This window comes from Drosophila elegans, unplaced genomic scaffold, assembly GCF_018152505.1.
Source record: "Drosophila elegans isolate 14027-0461.03 unplaced genomic scaffold, ASM1815250v1 contig_208, whole genome shotgun sequence".
Lineage (NCBI taxonomy): Eukaryota > Metazoa > Arthropoda > Insecta > Diptera > Drosophilidae > Drosophila > Drosophila elegans.
In genome coordinates this window covers 9,090,257-9,114,002 of record NW_024545578.1, presented here as the reverse complement: position 1 = coordinate 9,114,002, position 23,746 = coordinate 9,090,257, and the positions used below count along the sequence as shown (strand labels likewise).

At 40.2% G+C, this 23,746-nt stretch overlaps 1 protein-coding gene across 1 annotated transcript in view; it reads right to left on the bottom strand.

Annotated features, from left to right (window-relative positions):
* Positions 1-23,746, bottom strand: part of LOC108146684 (leucine-rich repeat-containing protein 15) — a 44,059-nt gene that overhangs the window by 8,522 nt on the left and 11,791 nt on the right. The window contains exon 2 of the mRNA XM_017272741.2: positions 22,122-22,179. The gene's annotated coding sequence lies outside the window, so the exon portion shown is untranslated. The remainder of the gene's footprint in view (positions 1-22,121; positions 22,180-23,746) is intronic.

Genomic DNA, 23,746 nt, shown 5'->3' with positions numbered 1-23,746 from the left:
ATCAAAGTATACTTCACATGGCTAAATTGGTAGGTTTTAGTTCCTTGCTTAGTTGACCCCAATGTTTAGACAAGCTATCATGTATTATTTAGAATCCGTCAAAATCTAAAATTGCTTAACATATTATAAACATAACAAGATAACCCAATATCGAAACAGTCTGTTAAAGTTGTTGGTTAAAAATTATTAAGCATCAACATAGGGATCTAAGTTTATATTTTCTTAGTTTATTATCCAAAAATTATTTTGTCAACTTAATGTTGTCTACAAAAATGGCTTGTGTTTATTCCACACCTGATGGGGATTCCCCCACTTGGCATTCCCAATGTAATCCTTTGCAAAGTTCAACACCCCGAAATGAGCGGTTAAAGAGGCGCCCCAGTGAGCTGGCTCATTTGTTGGTCCTGTTCTGGTTCTGAGTGGAGACGAGATGAGGTGGGTGGAAAGTCCCTCGCCGGCAATCTCCTCCATCCGCCGTAAAACCCGCCAAACAACAGGAGCAATGCGGTGCTTCGGATTCAAAAAGTATTTTATGGCTCCCTAGAACATTGAGACTAGGCGACGGCGACAGCGACAGCCACCGCTACAGCTACAGCGATGAAGACTGCGGAGCTGGAGGAGACCAGAGTCGGGAGATGATAAAGAGGATGATGTCGACGACAAGCCAAGAATTTGGCAAAGTTGGAACTACGACGATGCTTTTATGGCATAATTCCTAGCACCTTCTCCGCCTTTCTTGTCTGTTTGTTTTTACAGCCTGGCCAAAAAGTTGGCCCAAAAAGGGGCGAATTGGCAGTGCAAGAAAGTAAAGAGTAATACCCAAAGCAGTCATAAAGTAAACCAAATATTTTACATATAAACGACCGCAAGCCGACGTCGTCGTGGAGGTTTTTTCTCGGCCCCAGACGACGACGCCATTTTAGCCATAATTTTCCAGCCATCTCTCTTTTTTCCGTGGCTTCTACTTCAACTACTTCTCCTTCGGCTTTGGCTTTGGGTTTGGCTTTCTGCCCAAAAAGCGGCGACAGTCGAAAGTAGGTAAAAAAAAAAAGTTTCTCCCATCGACCTTGCCATCGAGCAGTTGCCCGCCCTTTTAGCACTTCCGTGTCTGGAAGTTTAAAGCCAAGACAAAGTTATATGTGGCAGACAATAAATCCCGAGCTATTGATCCTTGCTATATGTCTTAAACAAATTTATACGGCAAGCGGAAAACTAACCCATATATCCCAGACTTATTCTGGGATCTGGAGCAGAGTGGGGTGTGGCTTTTTTTTTTGATAAACGCGCATATGGCGCCATTACAGAATGTCGAACATAAACTTCGCTGGCGAATGCAGATGGGGGGCTTTGGTTTCTGGTTTCTGGGTTCCGGGTTCTGGTTGTGGACCATTTAGCGTCGAGGGCTTTAAAATTAAGGCGCGATAGTGGAGATTTTACTACAAACACGGCTTAGGCAAGTTGGGACATAAATTCTGTGAATAGAGAATGGAAATGGGCAGCAGAAGGCAGATTAGGAAATGAGGTTTACTGAAGCTGCCAAAAAAATGGTGGTTTAAAAATGACTTTGGGTGGGTCAGAAAAGGAGAAAATAAAATAAGTACGAGCTAGGTAAGTTTAAACATTGAGAGTCAGTTGGCGATGCGGTTTTAAGATGCCACTTATAAATTGAGGAAAAAGTTTAAAATTGCTCTGAAAATAATTGGAACACCTTTAAAAGAAAACGTAACTATAACTATTTAAAAGTTTCAAGATAACTCTGCCAATTTCGATATAAGAACACTAAAAAAGGCTCTAGAAAAAGTATTTAAAAATAAGTTTTGACACTTTCGATTAAAAACGAGAACTATTAAACTCAAAGGCTTAAAAGTAAGTTAATGGATCTCATTCCACCTTCTCTATTATAGCCCACATTTCCTTTCCCACTTTGTGTACTCAGGACTTAAGACCTTAAATGAGCCTCGTAACTCTAGAACCCAGATCCTTTCGGTCGAACTCTCATTTCAAGTGTCGAAAAGTTTGCCAAGCTCTAAGCCAAAGCAAATTAAATTGCCATTGCCCAAGCAAATGATTTTTTCTGTAGCCCCTTTCGCTTTTTTTCTTCTTTAGATGGGATAAAGTTGGCCAACTTTTGCCATCATTTCTGGTTCCGCTTATCGACAAAAGTCAGCAAACAGATCGGATTTGTATTTAAATTAAGCATTAAATTGTAAAAAGGTAAAGGGCGCTAAATGAAAATGAGACAACTTAAAAGGGCCGAATATCCGCACTCAAAAAAATGTTTGCACTTTTATTGTGATTTGATTTCGGAGTAACATAGCTCAAATAATTTGAGATGGGTTTTAATTTACTAAGTACGAATTACATTACTTATTAAATTACATTTAAATACATATTCTCTAATTCAACAATTTTGTGCCTTATTGTGTCTCAATAAGTTGATCTCAGGTAAATAATACTTAACAGTTTTGCTTTGAAATATTTATTGGTTTTTAATCTAGCTTACATTTCTCTGTGTGTAGAGGATTTGGAATAACCGAATGGAAGACAGCTTTAGCGCCTTACAACGGCATTTGCTGACAGGCATTAGGAGAGGACTCGGTGCAACATTGCCTCCCCCTTCTCAGCCCTTTTGTTGTCTTCTCAACAAGCAGGAGGGTGGTGGTGCCACTGGGCTGTGGGTGGTGCTTGGTGCATACCTGCAGCTGGACTTAGTGGCCAGGACAGCAGCGCTTCCGCTTCCATGTCGTGGCCCATAAATCTTTCGCAAAATCGCGGCCAGGCGCAAAGTGCACCACAAAATGGTGAAAATTGCACGGCAAGGATATAACAAAAGGGAAAGGAAGTGCAGGAAAGACAGGGACAGCCAGAGAATGAGAGTGAGACAAGGATCTAAGCGGGCGGCTTACACTGCTCCACTCGGTTTGGGGTTAACTGACGTTGGCCTGACCTGAACGGGGTTTCAGTTTCGCTCGGGTTTAGTTGGCTGTGCGTAAATTTAGTGCCCTGGAAATTTAGTTTCACAGTTGCGGTGATTTACTTGGCCAGTGCTGTCCCGTCTAGGAAAAAACACAATGGGACAAGAGTGTCCAAAAAGGAAATTGAGAGCTACATATATAAACCTTAACAGAGTAAACCAAAATATGGCCTACCTACATTAATTAAAAATAATTATTTAATAAGCTAAGATTTGATACATAAATTTCAAAAAGCACTAATTTTAAATTGGAAAACCTTTTTTATAATTATAATTACATCAACTGACTTTGTTTGTAATATAAAATCACTTTTATAATATTTAATCACTTTTTAGTTAATGCAATTTTTAAATTAGTAAAAGTTTATTTGTATATAGTTATCAAGAGATGTTAGTTTTTTTAACGAAAATTCTTTAATTATTTTCAACCCACTGCAAAGATTTCCCATTCCACAGTGCATTTAAAATGTTACATATTGTTTGCATTTGCTTTTAAATTTCCACGCTCAGCATTGTACAACGATAAAGTACAAAAAACAGTATTAAATAAGTCTGAACTTTTTGCCTACTGCCCTCTGCTGCTCTTCCTCTGCCAACTCTGCGTTCCCCGCTGAATTTCACATGAAGCAAGGCCGTTGGGAAGGGGGTCTCCGGTGGGCGGTGGGGCGGAGGACAGCGTCACATGTGTGCAGAATTCTACGTGGCTGGAAACGAAAGGTAAAGGGGTATGGAAGGGGCAAGGGGCCTGGGGGCAGCGTGGTTTTTTGCTTTAAGCAGCACCATTGTTTATGCTCGGAGCACACATCGAAAGGGGGAACGAGAAGGAGAGGAAGGCACATTAAAAAAAGTTTATTATTTTAAAGTTTATCAGATGTTAAATTGGTGAACAAAAAAAATAGTTAAGAAATTAGGTGTTTGCTATGACATATAAATAACACATTATTCTTTGCAAGAAACTACTACAGTAAATTGAACTTTATTCTGCCATTAAGATGGCTCTTTAAATAAAGCTTACTAACAGACTCAAAGTTCCTAATCAAAATGGAAATTAATAAAAAGGAAAACCAAACCAACTATATTTAAAACCGAAGCATTTTCTTAAATGCATTAAGCTTGGCAATCAATCTTCAATTTGCTACAAAAACAACAGTATTTACCAAATTGATCCCCTTTTTTGCAGTGAAAGGTTGGCCAGAGCTAACCAGACTCATTTAAAGAGAGACCCCGAGACATGAGTTAAGTGCAATGGCGAAATTTATGCGAAGAATGCAGCAGCAATATGTGCAACGGCAGCAGCAGCAACACTGCAACAGCAGCAGCAGCCACAGCAACAGCAAAAGCAACACTGCAACACGGCAGCAACATCAACTGAACCACATGGCTGGCCAGCATTTTTCTTCGTCCTGTTTGTTTTTGGCATCCCGTGCTGGTTGGCAGCACCCAAAAAAAAGGACCAACAAGGGAGCAGGACGATATTTTTCCTCATTTTTTCCTGGCCGTTGAATAATGTTCAACGTGTGTGTATGTGTGGGCAAGAGTGTGTTGGAGACAGGAAAAGTATTTGCGAGTGAAAAGTCTGCAGTTGCCTGTGTGATGTGTGAATAAGTAAGCTTTGTAAGAAGTTTTTCATTTCCCGCTTTTTCCTCTTTGTCCGCCGCTCATCTCTCATTCGCCACCATTCTCGGCAATTTTTCAGTTTCTCCATTGTTCCAAAGGGAAAAGTGTGGCGGTGAGGCGGTGAGGGGCAGAAGGAGTGAAGGGGGGGCACTGTGGCTAGGCATACGGAAACTTAATAAGATTTTAATTGAAGCGCAAGAATTTAATTAATTTAATTATGAATACATAAGCTGAAGACAGCCAGAGGAATGATATATGTAACTGAAAAGCAGACGAAGAGCGAAAAAATGCTCGCCACTGAGGAATGCAATAAAATGGCAGATTTGATTGAATCATTTAAAATGTTGAAGAAAACTCAAAGGGGTGGATTTCTTTAAAGTGTGAGCCGTTGCCTAAGAAGAAAATATGAAAAAATGTTAGAGTTAATAAGAAAAAGCCTTGCCAAAAGGGAAAGTATTTGCCTGTGATAAAAAATTAGGTCAGAAGAACATTATTAAATAACATGCGAATCAAATGAAAATAAATTAATGCATTTCTATGGGAACTAAACGGAAAAATAAAAATTCCAAAAAAAAATCCATTTATATGTTTCGCCCTCCAGAAAGTATACTTTATAACTTATTCAGAATATACTTAATTAGTTATCATATTTTTGCAACTATCAGTAATGCGAAGTGTTTCGCCCAAAAGTCACGTTCTGAAACTGATTTGTCAGCTAAACACTTCGAGCGCATTTCAGGCGCTTTTTTAAACGCGTAGCCATGGCACAGTACTTTTTTGTCTCGATTCAGGTTTCTATACAAAAAATAAATTAACTTCCGCATTCTGAATGGACCGAACGAGTGCGAGTGCATTGGCCTGAGCCAAAGAAGTGCGTGACAATTATGTTGCACAAGCCAGAGTGTCTACTGCTGTTTAGTTAGAGAGGCAAACCCGTCATTGCTTGACTTAATTAAAACCAGACTTTTCGCCGAACGGCGAGTCATTAATCTAATTACTGCTTTCAATTAAACGCGAACGAAAAGCAACTTCGGCTGCATAAATCAATTGATTTGGCTCACATGTCTTGGATATCATCGTCGTCATTGAGCTTGCTTGATTCATTCATTCGAACACTTGTACATCTGTTCGCCTATGTTCGTTTATCAATTATTGCTTTTCGGAAGAGGGAGGGGGCAGCATATCGAGTACTGAGTTTTCCCCTGCACCGTTGACCGACTTTGAGTTATTGTTGTTGCGCAGCTTGTTTTGTTTGATTTTCATTAAGTCTAGCCCCTTTGCCGCTTTCAGATCGCGTTGCAAGTTGCTGCTGGCAGTTGCCAGTTGCCAGTTGCCGGTTGCTGTTGCAATTACTTGCGTCATTAAGCAGGCGACCATTCAGCCCCGAGTTTTCGAGTTCTTGAGTTCGGGCCCGAGTTCTCCCCGGGTCATTCCCCTGATCCCTTGGGTGATTTATATTACTTTGCCAAGTTTCCAGAGTCGCCAAAGATTTTCAATTGAGTTGCTCGCTCTGTTTTGCCAACATTAACAACTTGCAATTAGTGTGCAATATGTTGTTGTTGCTCTTGCCGACTTAAAGTTGCTCTGGTTAACCCCAAAATGGCACGTAAGTGGCGGAGTCGAAGTCCCTATGGTTGGAAAAGCTTGGAAAAGTTGTTTTTGATTACTTTGAAAAATAAAAACAAAAATGTTGCGGATTGGTTTCGAGTTAACAGAATGAATGGTACATGTTTCCGTTGAAATTAATTATACAAATTACAAAGATGTTTTAAGTAACATATACTTATATTTTTTGACGACAGAATAGTTTTTAAATAAAATTTTTAAACTTATACAATTTATACATACTTTCTTTGAGAACAAAGTATTATTTTCATCAATCGATTAGATTCAAACTAATTTCGCTAAAAATTATATTGTTATTATAGCTTGGAAAATACATAATTTGCATTTTACTATAAAATAAACATTTTTTTTCCTTTCGGTGCGCAGCTAAAATCATCAACATGAGTCAACGGTATTGGTTTAGTATTTGTATCATATTAATGCCACGGTCTTAATTTATAATTCCCCTTAACATAACAAATCCTACCCGTAATCCTCAAATTTTAATGCAGCTGCTAAAAAAAATAAAGCCGAATTTGAAACCAAAAATTTGCCAATAAATAGAAAAAAATTGCACTGGCGACAAAAACTGCGTGGCTGCACACTCGTCAGACAGCGCAATTTAAACCGCAATGCGACAGCATGGACGGTGAGGAGGGGGGTTGGAAAATAGAGAAGGGAGGGGGCTGAGGATTGACAGGGAGCTGTCCCCAATTATTTGTTGTATTTAGCAGAAAATGAAATGAAATAAGTGACAACATCAATGCGAATTAAAATTATTGTCACCGGTGTTGTAATGCAATCAGTTTCGATTTGATTACCTTTAATTGACTTTTCAGCACTGTTGAATCGGCGACAGCGACGTCGGCATAGGCAGCAAAAATGCTGGCAGCGTCATCAGCATTTAACACTTTTTGTCGCCGCTCATTAACAATTCAAACTGTGTGCTTTTGACCCACTCCGCCTGGTGGCTTAATTTATTTTATTAAATTCAATTCCAATGCCGGAACTTGTTGTCAAACATATTGTTGATGGAGGGCCTGCAACTAGAATAATATGAAAAAAACCATAAATTATTTAATCCAGCTGCAGTACCATCGTAAATTGTTAATAATATGGCAAAGAGGTTTGTATGTCGGCAATTTATGATTTGCTTAAAATATTTATTTAAATGTATTCCGAGTGGAATCGCTCTGGGGACAAACTTTTTTATAATACCTATATTTTTTTGCCAGATTCTTTTTCGCTCCCATCGCTGGCAATTTGTTTTTTTAATTTAAATTTTAATTATTTATTTATGTTAATGCCTTAATGGTTCCATTGATCGATGATATTCATTTTCCATATTTGCCGAAAAACTTGATTCCATTTAATGTCATGCATTAATTAGATTTTTTCGTTTAATGCATTTCGAACTTAACTCCCATCCGATTACGCCTAGATAAACTCTAGATAATTATTTAATATTTAATTACTCAAATAGCAATTTTGCATTTGAATAAGTTCCCGCCCGCTGTAAAAAAGAGTTTAACAAATTGTTCGGCCTTAATGAATAAATTGTTTGCCTTGCAATTTGGCTGTGCAACTGCTTTCGCATCTGAAATATTTCCGCAATTTAATATGCTGCAAAAGGAGCCACTGAGGTGAGGCCAGCACATAAAGCAAATGCGAGTCTGTGCCGCCGCAGAATATAAAAATGTATTTCTGAAAATGTGGAAAAGCGTAAGAGGGAAAAATGCAAAATGCTGGGCCTCGCCTATTGCCACTGGGAACTGTCCCTTGTCTGCGTCCCCGGAATTCCCCCCGCTCCCGATCCTTTTCTCCTGACCCAGCCTATGTCCCTTGTCTTTTGGGCTGCTGGCTGCTGGCTCTGACTCCGGCTCTGGCTCTGGCTCCATACATGGCAAGTGTTGTAAGTATGTGCTTAAATACGCATTTATTCATACAAATATGGCCAGGAGGCGTCTGCGGCAACCGCAGAGAGCATGAGCATCAACAGCGGGAGCAGTTGGAGTAGCAGCCGGCAAAACAATAAAAGCAAGTTGTGAATTCTTAACTAAAACTTGGGCTCGAATAAGAAATGTTCTGTAACTTCCTTACACTGTTTTTAATTATTTAATAGCCATTAAATCTGATTTAGTTGTTTTAAAATATTTCTCATATTTCTAAGATTTAAACGATTAAATAAATATCTTTAATGTTAATGAGTTATTATTAAACGTTTTTCATTTTCTTTTATTTAAATTTTTTTGTTGAAGTTTTGTTTTTATAAATATCAATACTTCAAGGACAATGACTGTTCCAAAATAGTACTAAAAATTTATTGAAAAAAAAGATGTTAAGATGAAATTTTTGTTTATATTATTTAATAAAATAATTACATTTTAATTTAGCTTAACAGATCAAAAGATTGCTAGTCTGCTAAAAACTCAAACCAGAATATGCCTTAATTTTATGGTTTTGTGTAATTTGGCAACATCTTCCCGAAAGTAAGTTCTCCCGAATCCAGCATACCCCTTGCCATACCCATACCCTGTGGTCACTCGCTATGGCAGAACGCAGAGCGAACGAATTTCCATGTCGTCGTCGTTGTCGTTGTCGTGGTTGTTGCTCGTTAGTTGCGCATCTGATTTGCCCGCCGAGGGTAAAGGAATGGGGCGGTAAGGGAGGAGGGTCCACAGGATGCGGACCCAATGCCGGACCCCTGGATGGTTGCCCCGCGGGCTCCTGGGCCACGCGAACATGGCGCAAATGTGACAAATATGGTCATGAAGTGTGCAAGTGACAAGTCCAACATACTTACAAATTTTCATGAGGAGCCACAAAACCCGCTGGTTGAGGGCCAGAGAGGAATTCCTCTGCGTTTTCAAATATATGTTAATGATGTTGAAGGGGGTGGAGGAGGTGGCTGCGGCGCACAATGATTTCCAGTTTTTCTCCTCGCCATTTTCCCTGTTTAGTTGGCCAAACGTATTTCCTGTCTTTCCGCCGCTTACCCAACACCTCTTTAACTGTTTTTATTTTAACGATTTTCCCCGTTTCTTTCGCAGTCTTTGTTCGGCAAATAAAAAACTGATTTGAATATGTGCAAACTAATGCCGCTGTTGATGAGCTGGCGCTTTTTTTCGCCTGCTCGCTGCGCAAATTAAATTTCAATTTCAATTTTCAACGGAAGCGGTTTGAACAGGGATTTCTTTCTTTTATTCTTCGGGTCTAATGTGATTTAGATAGCTTTGGGGTTTTAATTGGCAAACATCAACGGGGAAAAAAGAGAACGATGTTTCTTAAGTGTGGGGCAAAATTTGTGAACAGCTCTTCGTTAATGATAATGGGAAATTTGTAACTGTGTTGAAATTTACATAACAAAGTTTGTAATTAAAACGAATTTTGCTCAATAACTTGGTTCTTTTCAAGAAATTATGCTTTAATTCAACGTCCGTTTGCCACTTTATCTATTTTTACTTTCCCACAATGATTAATCGATTGACTTGTCGCAATCCTTAATAATCCCAGCAGGAAATGCGTGTCTCAGCTCCAAACGAGAACGTCTTAAAAGGGTAAGAATAAGCGGCCGGAGAATCAGTCATCTCGCTGCATCCTCCATAGCACATGTCCATTTTCCAGCCTCGGACAGGAAATAACAGCGAGCTGACTGAGCAAACAAGAAATCAAACAACTTGCAAGGCAGCAAAAACGAGGAGCAGCACCAGCCGAGATTTCCAGGCATGGTCAACAGCAATCAATGTTGCATGCCACATGCAATGGGCCTCTAAAAATCAGACGACCAAGTTTTCCGATCCGAAAACTCATTTAAAATAGGTACGCATCGAGGGAATGGGGGTTTTAAAGTACTTTCCTACACAGAGAATAAATATTACATCGAAAATTGGAATTTTTAATAAAATATATTCAAGTACAGATCATAAATCAGAATAAACCTTTTAATATCTTATGTTTTGACAAAGTTATAGAGCATTGAAGTACTATAATTTTAAAGTCAGAAAACTAAATTATATTATCTTTTAATAAAAACTTATTTGTATTTAGATGTTTCTGGTAAACTTAGTCAAGTTTATAATCTTATAAATCCATTTCTCACTGTGTACTCACGCACTTAGTTTGTCTACCCTCGTTGAAACTCTAAACAACAAAATCCGTCACGAAAATTACATAATTACCTGCAATAAATTGTAATTACGGACTTCGGTAACATTTTGCTTAGATAAACGCTTTTTCATGTCGCTGTCTGGGGGCTCTGTTTGCTTTTGTTTTTGTTTTGGTCTTTCGGTGTTTTGGTGCTTTGGTGATTTGGTCTCTTTTCCATTTCGGTTTCATTTGTCCCCAGTGCGACGACATTGACTTTGCTTCGTCCGCTGGCATAAATTAGACCAAGCAATTACAACAACAGCCAGACTGAGGTGACAATGTCAAGGGGAGAGCGGGTATCTGCACGTTTTTGGCTCTACAAAATAGAGCTTCATGTTATCCAACTGCCCCAGGCACTAGAGTCATTTATACCGATTTGTGGGTGGTCAGAAATTTGGTAAGCTGTGGGAGAATCATGCCCAGAGGAGCCACAAGAATAAATCTGTGTAAATTTATAATTTAATTTCCACGGGAGTGTCCTCGAAGGCAGTGCTAACCTCATTTGATCTAGAGCGACTTTGGATTCCGATGGAATCTCAGCATCAATATTTTACCCCAGCCCCAATGAATCATGCATTGGATCGAATGCCAAATTATACCACTGGCCGACAACAGTGGCTGTGGAAAATATATATTTGACAAATTGAGCTGAAATCGATAAATAATAATTGAAGCCGAGTGTGCAGAGGCCAGAAAATGACTGTAGATTGTAGATGGAAGAGATACTATACTATGGGGGCCACCGAGAGGTAGACACTCTGTCTCGGGCAACCCATAAAAGCAATTTCAATAAATAAACAAATTAGGTCAATGCAAACGGCAAGCCAGAGAGAGAGAAATACTCGCATACAAATCGAACGACGGAAAAATGTCTGCAAAATTGTTTGAAGGTGACCAAAATGTGCTTATTTTGGGCCTCATTACGGTGACCCTTAAACTCACCCACCCACTTTGCTCTCATTTATTATAAACATCAAATCTGAACTAAAAAAAGTCATTATGCATCCCAAAAACGTTGACCGTAAACTGGTTTTTTGACTCTTTGGCCAGCTGCATATTAAAGTTGTTCAAGCACCAGATTTGCATATTTAAACAAAAACATGCAGACGAAAAATGTCGAGTAATCAACTTTGAACCATATAAATTTACGCTTAACATTTCCACCAATCTATTTCATTGAAAGCTCACAAACAAAATCACGAACGAAATTAAAAATGCAAAATCAATGGGAAATAAATGCGCATAACGTTTAGCGTAATTACGGATCGGCAGCCAATGCAAATCCTCCAAATGAATCCATGTAAACATGCATCAATCTATAGTACATACACACGCTGGAATGTTTCCCTTGATAAGCAAGAAAAATGAATTTTTATAAAAATTTATTGCTAAGGTTAATTGGGTGCTGATGTCTGTGCATTCGACATCGAACCGAAGCGATGACATAATGATCGGTCATGTATATAAAAACACATTTTAATCTCTATACATTTCTGGTTTCACCTATCGCAGATTCCGCAGAAATCATGCATATTCTTAACATCCTAAGGTGTGCTGTTGTTTAACAATGATTAATTTGAAGTTTAAACATTTTTTCAGGTGACAAACACAAAATTGCTAATTTGCATGCTTTTTTGTTCAAAGTTTGGCTTAAGCCCTCTTTGCATATATTTAAAATGAAATATTTTGCGTTACTTATGACTAAGGTTTGAACACGAATAATCATTTTTTACTGGATTATTAAGTTTCTGTTAGGATCTGCTGTTCTCTTATTTTACTTTTACTTAAACGAACTTCTTATTTAATTTTCCTTAAATAACATATTTTAAAGTCAAATATTCTGTTTCTTATATTTCTTTTTGTTTTGTGTCCCATATTTATGCAAGTCACATGTGATTTAGGCTAATTATATCCCCGACTAATGCCAATGTTAGGCCTCAAATGAGTTGGGCTTATCAACGGATTTCCATTTCCTCTGCCTGTTTTTTGCCTGATATAATCTTCCGCTTCGTTAATGTCCCCGCAGCCTGCCATGGCATAACTTTTATTTGCAGGCCATTAAACATTTAGGACCACGCCCCTTAACGTCACTAAAAGCGCTGTTTGGCCGACCGACCGGGGGAGCTTTGCATAAATCGATCTGAGGTCTGAGCCTGTCTCCGGCTATTTACTTATTTATCACAATGACCCAGCCCTATTCCCAGCCCTATTCCCTTTTGAGTAGACCACACACAGCGTAATAGTTCCCGAGTTCGTCTTTTTTTCCTTTTTTTTTGCACTCCTCAGGCTGGTCCTCCATTATGCCGCTGTTTGCCTTGATAATGTTTCCAGGGGGGAAGTCTGCTCAAGTTGGTCAAGACATCGCTGCCTTTTTGTCATTTCAGTTGTGTTTACTAAGCGGAAACACGAAAAAATAAATATATATGGGAGTGGGTATTTATATATATATATATATTTGCACACCTCCCCCTTTGGTGGCCAAAGAAGGCCTAGTTCTCGACTACGGGACTCCCAAGTCCCGATTGCCGACTCTGCTCCTAAGCAAATAATTTATTTATGGGCTTGTTTACTTGTTCCGGCTCGGGATCTGCGTCGGCTTCTTTTGTCATGTTTGCCAAGGGCTTAGTAGGTGGCAGTTCTCGAATTCGCTTTATAAATAAGAAATCAATTGATTTTATTTACAACTCTTAAGGCGCTTAGCCATTCCCCGGCTTTGGTGTTTCGGAAATTGAACCACTCTATGATAAAGTCGAGTCCACATAAATATTGTTTCTGCGAACCGGGAGAATCACAAGCTGCTCTTTCGCTTTAATAAAAATATTTACATTCGTTTCTGCTGCAGTTGCAAACGCAGTTCGCAGTTCTCAGTTCTCAGTTTCCATTGAGTAATCAAATGTCGGCTGGGTGAAAATGTTTACGGTGGTTTTCTGGGAATAACTGTTGGGGAAGTGTTGAAAATTTATCTGCCGGGCCATGCAAATTTTTCGTTTTTATTTGCGCCACGTTTAGTGCACTGCAGCATTTGGGCCGCAAAAACAAAAAGTGTGAAAGGGAAAAGGAAACCAGGAGCCAGCAGCCAGCAGCCAGCAGCCCAGTTTTCCATTAGCAAATGCAACCACAAAAGCTTGGCTCCATTCCTCCTGCTCTTTATCTACATATATCTCACTTGCTCCCGCGGTCTCTCGCTCTACTAATTCCGAACCGATAATTTGCACTTAACTGCCAGAGTTCTGGCTCGATTCTCGATTCTCGTTCCTGGTTTCAGTAACTTTCATCCAAAATTCCCTTTCATAAAACATTTTTTTCCCCCTTCAACTTTTGCCTGTTCCGCTGACAAATTCGGGCAAAAAGTTTCTGTTCGAGGGGCTAACATTATGTGCTTGGAGCTCTGGAGCCAGTTGACTGCATTCGATGGTTACACAAATCGCTCTGATGGAAGTCCATCAGGCGGAGCGTGAATCGAAGTTCGGCTTTCTTTATATTTACATTTCTCATCGAGGAGGCAGGAAAAGCGAACAGCTATAGGATTTCCGTGGTCATGGCTAACGGCTTTTCCTATACTATACTATATCTTGGCCCTGACACCGCACATAAGTTATTATTTACTCTGACAATAGGGGAGTGTTCGTTCGAGGGACAGGATGTAGGGTGAAGAGTGTAGAGAACTCCTCCAGCTCCAGTTTGCCACTCAATTGACGCTCGATGCAGACCGTCGAGTCCTTGCCCCAGAATTTCCCCCGGGCTGTTGTCGGCCTGCCAAGTGTTGGCGTGTTGACTTGGCTCCCCAAACTGACTTTATCCCCGACTCCGCTCCGCTCCGCTCCTTTTCTGTCTCCTTCTCCTTTTCCATTTTAGTTTTCCACTTGATAGTTCTCTGAAGTCAACATTGCTGTTTCTAGTTGTTTTCATGTGTAATTTGTACTTACACAGTAAAAATGTCAAAGCAATTTTCGATTATTGATTATAAACATTGAGCTTATGAACTTCCAGAATCGTAATACAAGAAAACTTAATCAACATTCTTTAAGACTAATATTATTTGATTGCTTTACAATGTTGGTTTAAGAAACTATAGCATTGGTTTAACATTCGTTTAGTTTTTAAACCAATATTGTAAGATATATTTTTTTTAGATAATAATAATTTCTATTATTTGCTTTAAAACTAGCTAGAGCATTCCAGTTTTTGTTTCTGTGCAAAAGCATGGCTTCAATCATTCCCAACTTTTCGATTCCCCCAACTTTTTGCATTGCATTTTCCCTAGAACTTGGCTTTGTTTATTTTTTCTAGGGACACTCCCCCTTTTTAAGGTTTAAATAATGGTTGCTTTTTGATTCCAACCCATAATTCAAAGGCAAACGGCACAAATCGAAGTTGGGGTGGAGATGGGGGTGGGCAAACGTATCTGGATGGCCAAGTATCTGAGCCAGCAAAGTGCTGTCCAAGGCCGGAGGCAAGTTGTATCTGCTAGTTGCTAGTTGTTCCAGCTATCTGTATCTGTCGGTTTCGTTCGCTCTTTCGAGTGGCGCTACGTTGACCATTTTTGGGTGGCCCCACCATCGCTGAGGTGGAGTACTAGGAGGTGGGGCGTCTATAGATGCTGTACAGCATGGAAGCTGCCAGCACGCGTTGATGCCGTTGTTGTCCGTTGGCCATAAAAAGTCAGACAAGTTCCAGGGCGACGCGTTGCCATTGTGACTTCGGAACGCTTTTTGTGGTGTTCTGCCTCTACGGCTTGTCAAACGTGGCTGTTAGATACAATTACAGTTAGCTGCAGATAGCCGGAGTGGCTATGCGAACGGCGGCACTCGTTTGAAGTCCGCTCCACCGCCTCCAGGTATGTATCTTCATCTCGCATCTCACATCTCGCATCTCCATCTTTGCCTTAGTCATGTGCGGTCGCCAAAGATATCGGATAGCAGGCGAGACTTTCTGATTTCCATTGTCTCAAGTGCAAAGATTTTCGCTCTTCGTAGATCTGCATCTGGGCGTGCGGAATTCGCTACATATCTAAATGGCCCGGAGGCGTGTGAATCATCGGATATGGCCCTGGCCACTGGCAACTGGCCATTAAAGTGCGACAAGTGTTCGGAGCCGGTGGAAAATTGCATAATTGCCATGTTGGGGATAATTGCCGCCGATGAATCATCCCACAGATCGTCGGGCTTCGAAAGCAAAACATATAGAAACTGGTTTCGGATTAATGGTTCGCTATTAAGGGGGCTGCTACCAAATTTTGGCATAATTATCATATCGAGTGATCAGTGAAGACATGAGGAAAGTTACGGATTTATTTTTGCTCAACATTAAATATAGGTTCCGAAATAACAACTTATTCATAAATTGGTAAATGGTTTCGTCTAGCATTAGTATATCCTACTCTTAGTTCATGAATTGGATAAAATGGTTGGAAAAATTGGTTTTTTCAATTGCTTTTTTTTGTTTTAAGTCGCTTGCTGCCAGCCATTGTTTCCTTTTAACTTTGGTTATCAAAATCGCTTGGGTAAACATAAACTAAACTAAAGCAAACCTCCCACAAAAACGCACCCAGAAAAGCAATTAAAGATTAAAGTCTGGCAGAGAGGAAAAGAAAAGCAGAGTCGGTGACTGGAAATGGATGACCAGCACGTGTTAAGCTTATTAGGAACTTTGATTTCGGTCGGACCATAGAGCTTCCTTAGACCTTCCGGTCCAACTCTTTGCAGCCCGAATATCAAGACATAAATCCCGGGGCTCAAAACACACAGCTCGGCAGCAGAAATGGCAACAACTAATAACCAATAAAAAGTCTTAAGCCATCTTAAGCTCATAAATGTTATTTTCAAATACAGAAATAACCAAGCCAGAGAGCTGTGGTCTGAGGTCAAAGGGCAGGGCGGTCGTTCCTTCGTTCTAGGGCCATAAAATAATCCAACTACGTGTGAGTGCTAGTGTGAGTGCCCCCCAAAGGAAACCATTCGAGTTGAAAAGCCCTTTTAATAAGCATTTTGGCCAGACTCGAGGAAAATAAAAATGAAAATAAAAATAAAAACTTGCATTCGAGCGAACGGCAACAAGTGGAAAGCGACGGGTGCAGGGGGGTTGATGGAGTGTGGCAGGGTTAAGGAGAAACCACTTCAGCTGATGTCTGAGTGAATGAAGTCGAAAGATGAGCAGCCCAAGCCCCAGCCAATGATTGGCAGGAGAAAGAGTCGGGCATAGCTGTGTGCGAGAGAGAGGGGAGAACGCCCCGGAGCGGGCTGTAAAATAGAGCAACAGTCGGCGGCAACAGTTGTTGCCTCAGAGCTGCGGTCATGTTGCATGTTCAAGATGACAGCCTGGCTGCCACACAGCGAGGGTTTCTTTAAAAGTTTTAAGAGCTAAAATTAAATTTAAATTAATTCTAAATTCAAAAATAAATTTTTTCTACTTAAATGACAATATTTAAAATCAAATATATATTTAACAATGCTTCAGATTACTAAATAACAGTCTGTATGGTGTGAGCTTGGCTTAGGATATAATCGATTAATAATGATTCAATTAAAAATATCCCTTTTCTTAGTCCTTAGTAGCTTCTTAAGAGCTTTAAGTTTTTGCGGAATTTTTATTATTTAAATATTCTACATTACAAAATAAGTACAATACATTTACTATTGCCAGAACTTATGAAGCAACCCGCTTATCAATTTAACTCACGGCTGGCAGACAGGCAGTCAGAGCCGAAGAGTCAGGCCAGGCTGGCTGGCAAAACGCTGCAATGCAGTTGAACTTTTAATTTGATGAATGATATACATTTGTCTCGAGTGCGAGGCAACCCCGTCTGCCGCGTCCCTCTTTCTTAAAGCCTCTCGCGGGCCTTGGTCTGCCACTCTGAAACTCTGCCACAGAGATTGCCGCAAGTCGGCCGGTAATTGTTGTGGATTGCAGCTGGGGAGATGGAAGATGGGACAGTCCGAAGACCAAAGACCGATCGCCTGGAAATATTTGCACAGACAAGTTGAGACCCCTTCACACACATGCTCCTCTGCGGCGCTCTGGCTGATCTGGATCTCGACTCGACTTGGGCTATATAATTTTGCTTAGCTGCAATTATGAGATGTGCCGGGCTGATCTTGAACCAAGCAAACGAGCGAGAATCGGGGTGCACACACATGGAGAAGCGGCCGAAGAAACCTGAACTTCACCGGAAGCTTCGTCTTCTGTACGCGCGGGTCTTTTGTGAATCAAAAGCAGAGCAACAGAGCAGCAAAGCAGCAAAGCAGCAGAGGCAGTGAAAAAAATTGAAAAAAAGAAGAACTCGTTCTTACGGTTATCTGTTGGTTTTACAAGTGCCCCGAGTGCTGCAGAAGAATCTCCCCTGCACCGCCGTTCTTCATGCGTCTGGCAGATGCCAACATAAAATACATCCAACATCCTTAATTATGACAATCATCTCAGCTTGATGTTCATTTCTTGACTTGACTTGACTTGGTTTTGTTTTCCGCGGCTGCTGATCTCCGATACAGATCGCTGGTGTATTGTATCCGTATCCACCAGTCGTCAGTGTGTGTACGTTGCTATGGGGTCACTCCTCGATACAATCCGCATGGATGGCAGAGGGAGGGCGAGAGATCGCAGTAAGAGATCTTTGGCACAGTTTTCGAAAACACTTTGGAATGCCGTGCACTGGGGGTTGATTTGGTGCCAGGATGGGAACCAACCAAGTGGGGGAGATCGTTTCCCCGAAGGTTGGGAGCGTGAGAGCTTTGTTCTTATGACGATTCCGGGTGACTTGGATCGCTTGGAAATGATGGTTGATCGCGGGAGATATAATTATTGCCAAGGGATATTTTATTCATTGTTTATTTCCCTTTTCTGTTGGTTAGCACCGGCAAAAGAAACGAAGTAAGCCCAAATATTTTGAAAACAACAAAAATGTATTTGTCAACTGACAAAATATTAAGTGTTTGGGCTTTAAATATAAATTTAATAATATTTTAGTGTTGTGTTTTAACATTAGGCATTTAACATGCACAAAATTAAATTTTAAAAAAGAATTAATAGTGCTTGAGTATAAAAAAAAATTATAGGTTTCCATGCAATTGTATTTACTTTACTGACAGTACTTTAATGCCATTCCATACACAGAGTTCGATGAACCTAACAAATGTAAGATTGCAAGTTTTTTTTTATTTACTATCCCTACAAAACAACACAACCTCTGACCCCCGACTTGTCCAGAATTCTCTAAGTGAACACTTTCGCTTTCGGACCGACAGAGCCCAATTACAAAACCAGCTGATTGATTATGCGGCAAGGGCAATTAAAAGCTCTGCTTTCACCCTAAGGCCAGTTGCCAGTGGCCAGTTGGCAACCACTAATTACTTTCACTGGACCACTGGGCCCGTCATCAAACCCAACTTGCAAATAAGCCAAGTCAAAGTCAGAGGCGCAGTTACAACTCGAGCACGCAGCCGGACTTTGGTTATCATCGTCGTCATCATCGCAGGGGGCCAAAAGGTTAATATGGCAATTAGCCAACTTAACCAAAAGAAAGCCGAGCCAAAAAAAGGCAACGCCGGGAAAAGCCAAACTCTCTGACAATTAACAGAGCCATAGCTTTCGTAGCTCGTAGATGCGATAACTTAACTTTCAAATGCGATTAGGGTCGATGAGCTGCCAACTGAATCCAAATCGACAGGTTCTAACAAATGATGATTCTGTTTTCGTTTCTCTTGTGTTTTTTTTTTTTTTTTTTTTTCTTTCCATCGAAGCTCAGAACGGATGCCGGCATCCACAAGATACTTTTGAAAGTATCTCAACAGGTTCACGCCTCTATCGAAATCTCAGACACACATTAAATGTAATTTTCGGACGAAAAAATGGAAGGAGCGACGGGCCGAAATGAAAACCTTTCGAGCCAGCCTCACTTGTAAGTGGTACATCAAAAATTTCCAACAGTTTTTCAAGTGTTTATGATGGGGATGGAGGCATTGGTTTTGGCGTGATTACCGCAAGTAAACTATCTCTCGCAGCTGGATTTTTCTGAGGCAACGAGCTGCCGGTTTTTATTTCTCTGTGCCTGAGTCGGTGTCTGTTTTTGTTTTCCCTTTTTTTGTTGTGTTTTTTTTTCTTCGTCTTTATGAAGATGAATTTCTTTTTTATGAGCGATTTAGACGTGCCTGCCGCTCGGTGTGCCCTGCTGTTTTGTAGCTTCAATTACCTCAGAGCTCGGTTGATTGATTTCGCCGCAATCGAGTTCAATATCAAGGCAAAGCCCACCAGCTAATCCAAATTAGAGCGCCTTTTGTCGTAAGCCCTAACAATACGTCATCATCGGTTTACCTTCAATCGACGACCCATAAAAATAAATAAAAACGCACAAAACATATAGAGAACCAATGACAAATCCGTTCAACAAGTGGCACTCGAGAGCAGATCTCTTGTCGAGGGCTTCTGCTTCTGCTTACATCAATGCCAGCATCCAATCTTTATCTGCGGCTCATCAAGCGGATCGCATTTGCATACAATTCCCATCGATGCGTGTTTCCTATATATACTATATACTATATCATTTTCGCTATCGCCAGTGACAATCTGGTGGGCATAAATCAGGCGGCCGCATCTTGGCTTAGATCTCCAGTATATAAATTTAAATTAGCCAGTTCAACTTTTACCCCCTGACTGGCGGGCCGGTGATTTAGCACTTGGAATATGCCAAGAATCGCTTTGCAGGTGTTTCAATGCCAAAAACGAGTTTACATGCGACTTGACTTATTTGCCTGCTAATTTCTGGTTATTTGTGCGACCGAAGCCGTTGGAAAAAAGTCAAACAATAGACGGCATTTGGGTGGGGCCTCAAGTTGCTTTGCTGATTTGTTTATTTTTCTGTGAGCGCGCTTTTCGGGCTGCCTTTTTTTTGGGGGGTTGTCCATTGTTTGCCTGACAACATGACAATTACACGTTCAGAATTTTCGAAAAACAAATTGCGTTGTCAGCTTTGGTTGGTGGTAATCAGCATGGCAAATTATGGAATTATTTCCACCTGAAATCGAGTGCCTGAAGGTCGTCGCTATAATTCAATCACTTAGTACAGTGCAGGTTTAATTTATGTCTAAAGTGATCTCAGACAAGACCCAAAATTTGAAAAAAAAAAAACAAATAAGAAATAATTGTTTTGGCAAATTCAAATTTTAGACAATTTACAGGTTTTTGCTGATGATGTCAGAGAACCATTTGGTTGAGCTCGAAGTAATCTTCTTGGTAGCCATAAAGATATTTCTGAAAAGGATTAATTTAGCAATTATTTTTAGATGCGGACAGCAACATTTTGAAATTGCAAAATTAATTTATATAATGATTTCATATGATGATCAAGAAAAGGTAATTGCAAATTAAACATAATAGATTCGGGATAATTTAAAAATAGTGGCAAACAAAGAACTCAACGACTTTAATTAAGCTACAAATGGTAATGAAATAATAAGTAATAGTTCGCTCATTAATGCCTTTTTAAAATTAAAAAGCCTGGCTTTTTGTTTTGTGGTTGCAATCCGTGAGATACTTTTGCACTGAGTGGCTTTTAGCTCCAGGACTTTCAGCGACGGCATCCTTTCAACATACGACAAGGGATACTCCAAAAGTTGACGGCTGCTGTTTCGGTATTTTTAAAGGAAAAAGTTGGATGAGAGGAAAGGCCTGTTTGTTATTTACCGACAACTTTATGGCCACATGTCGACGACAACAACAAGAACAACAACAACGACGGCGAATTGTCATCATAAACAATGTGAGCGGGGCAACAACAACAAAAAAAGAGGCGACGAATTTGTTGCTTAAATTTCTGCCTCTCGTAATTTTTTCCCTTTTGCGATTGTTGTTTTTGTTGATGCGCATGTGTGAAAAATAAGCAAGTTTCCCGAGCTGGGCCCCCAAGTAATGTGGGGGGTGTGGTCGGTCGTCAACGCCAGCGACGTCAACGAATTTTTTCCATTTAGGTTTTTCTTCATTTTTTCTACCCCCGTTTGTGGGGAAAAGCGACGCCACGGCGTCTATTTAATGAAGTGCCAGAGCGCCGGCGATTTTTTGGGGACATTTTTTCTATGCGGCGCGGATAGTGTGAATTTTCACATCAAGTCTACTGCAGTTTTGGAATGGCATAAAGCGATGGCACCGAGTTGAGCCGAGCTGAGCCAAGTTGAGTTATCTCTTGTGCTGAAGGTGCCAACGACCCGGTTGACAGGTGGGTGGAGGTTTGGTTTACTTGATTTAAGTACGGATTGAATGGGGTTAGCAGGTTTGTGTTCAAGGCAAGGCACGTTTAGTGGTACTTAAAAGACCGTTTTAAGGCACTTGAACACAGAGAAGATTGACCACTAATGGAGGTGTTATGTCTTGATTAGTTTGGACATTTAATTACATTTTAAAACATGTATTTAGAGCTTTAACCTTAGCTTGTTTATTATCCTAGCGCAAAATTTATGGTAAAAGTCGCAATTTATGAACAAAATTTAGACATGCATTTAAAGTTTATGGAATTAATAAGCCAAACGGGTTATTAAATTCTCTTATATAACGATATAATTATATATTAAACTTGGTTTGAATACATTATGTACATTGGTAGTTTCAATTAGATATTTCCCCACATAGATAGTTCTCCTCCCACTCAGAAGTTTCTAAATCTCTCGAAAATAGATCAAAACCAAACGGGCTGACACATGTGCGAGATCATGCCGACTTAACCTAAGCCCCCGTTTTAAAGCTATTTAATCCAACGTATCGCATCGACTCGAGGGCCATTCATTCAAGCACTTACCCGCTAACACATGTGTATCCAATCACTCTCTGCCCCAATGACGTTCTGCCGGTATAATCTGTAATGAAGAGCAAACATATAAATTTAATAAGCTGTCACATAAATTTTCCGCTCTCTCATGAGCACTTAAATCTATGGACTAGACCCAGTCCAAAAAATCATTCGAGCTGAACACTAAATTAGATAGAGAGCCAGCGAAAAAATGAGAACCTAAAAATAGTGGACAACGAACAAGAAGCGTGGGGAAAGATGTGAAACAAATTAAATCCACTTTAAAACTGTTGCCAATGGCAAAATGAAAATGTTTTGGCATCTGTTTCGATTTAAAGGATTGAGTGGAAATTGAATACTTTCCCAAGAACGCTGACTAAGTGGAAATTAATAGCCGAGAAAACCCCACCGAAAAAAAAAAATTTAGGGAAAGACAGGAAAACTTTCACTGGAAACTGTAACGAGAAACTTGAAATGACTCTTTGAACTGTGAACCATGAACATGGAGTTGTCGAGGGCCCTGAAGTGCCGTGGATTGGAGTGTTTGGATTGTGCGTTCGACTAGACGCATCATAAATATTTGAAATGTGTCTCCGTAACCGACACGATGATGGTTCCATCGGGGAATCTCCGGAGCAGGGGGCAGCCAGCATGCCACATGGCAGCAGCAACATTTTGACACACTTAAGTGTCGGACAGCCCCCATCATCAGCGGTCTGATCACCGACGATCCGATCCGATCCGATCCTCAGCCGACTGGGGCGAAGATGTGCGACAATAAATTTGGAAATTATGAACATAATTCTTCATTAACAGCGCCTCCGTGCTGTTGCCATTGATAAATTGGAAAACGCGATAGAGCAGAGGCGGCTGGCTCCCCAGCCTTCTCTTCTTCCCTTCCGAATTCCGAATTTCAAATTCCCAAACCCAATCCGAGTCTGAAACTGAACGAAAGTGAAATGTGAACTGCCCACATTTGCTTTCGTTTTATGTGACCAGTTGGTGGGTTGGCGAACGGAACTCCGGGCTTTGGGACTTTGGGTCCAAATGGCCAGTGATAAATTGGCGATATTACGGCAGCAGATTATTCAAATTTCTGCCCGTGGGCGTTAACCCACAAAAAGGCATTTGAAGAATGCCAAACCAGGCCAGAGATAGACCCATTTCTGATAGTGCCCAGCGATTGTGTGGCATTCAAATTGAAATAACGTGATTTTTGTGGTCCACTGGCCGTTGCTCGATGGTGCAGGGCAGGTGGTTGACATAGATTTTTCCCCCATTCAGCTATTGTTTTGCGGTTTTGCGCAGATTTCTGGGCTTGACTGAATCGAAACGCACTTTTTCCTCTCTATTGTTTAGTGGGCGTTGCCGCGACTTTCTGGCAGTTTCTTGTTTGTTTTTTGTGTATATGTCCCAAAGGGAATTTAATGGCATTGAACACTTGTTGTTTTTTTTTACTTTTTAATACCTTGGGGAATAAATATTGTTTTGAAACGAATAAATAATAAAATACATAAAAAGAGCTAGTATAAATAAGTATGTATCTTTCAATTATATAAACTTTGAAATATTCATTACTTTTTCATAAAATCGAAAATTGATATCTAATTTTTTAAAGTTAACCAACTCAAAAC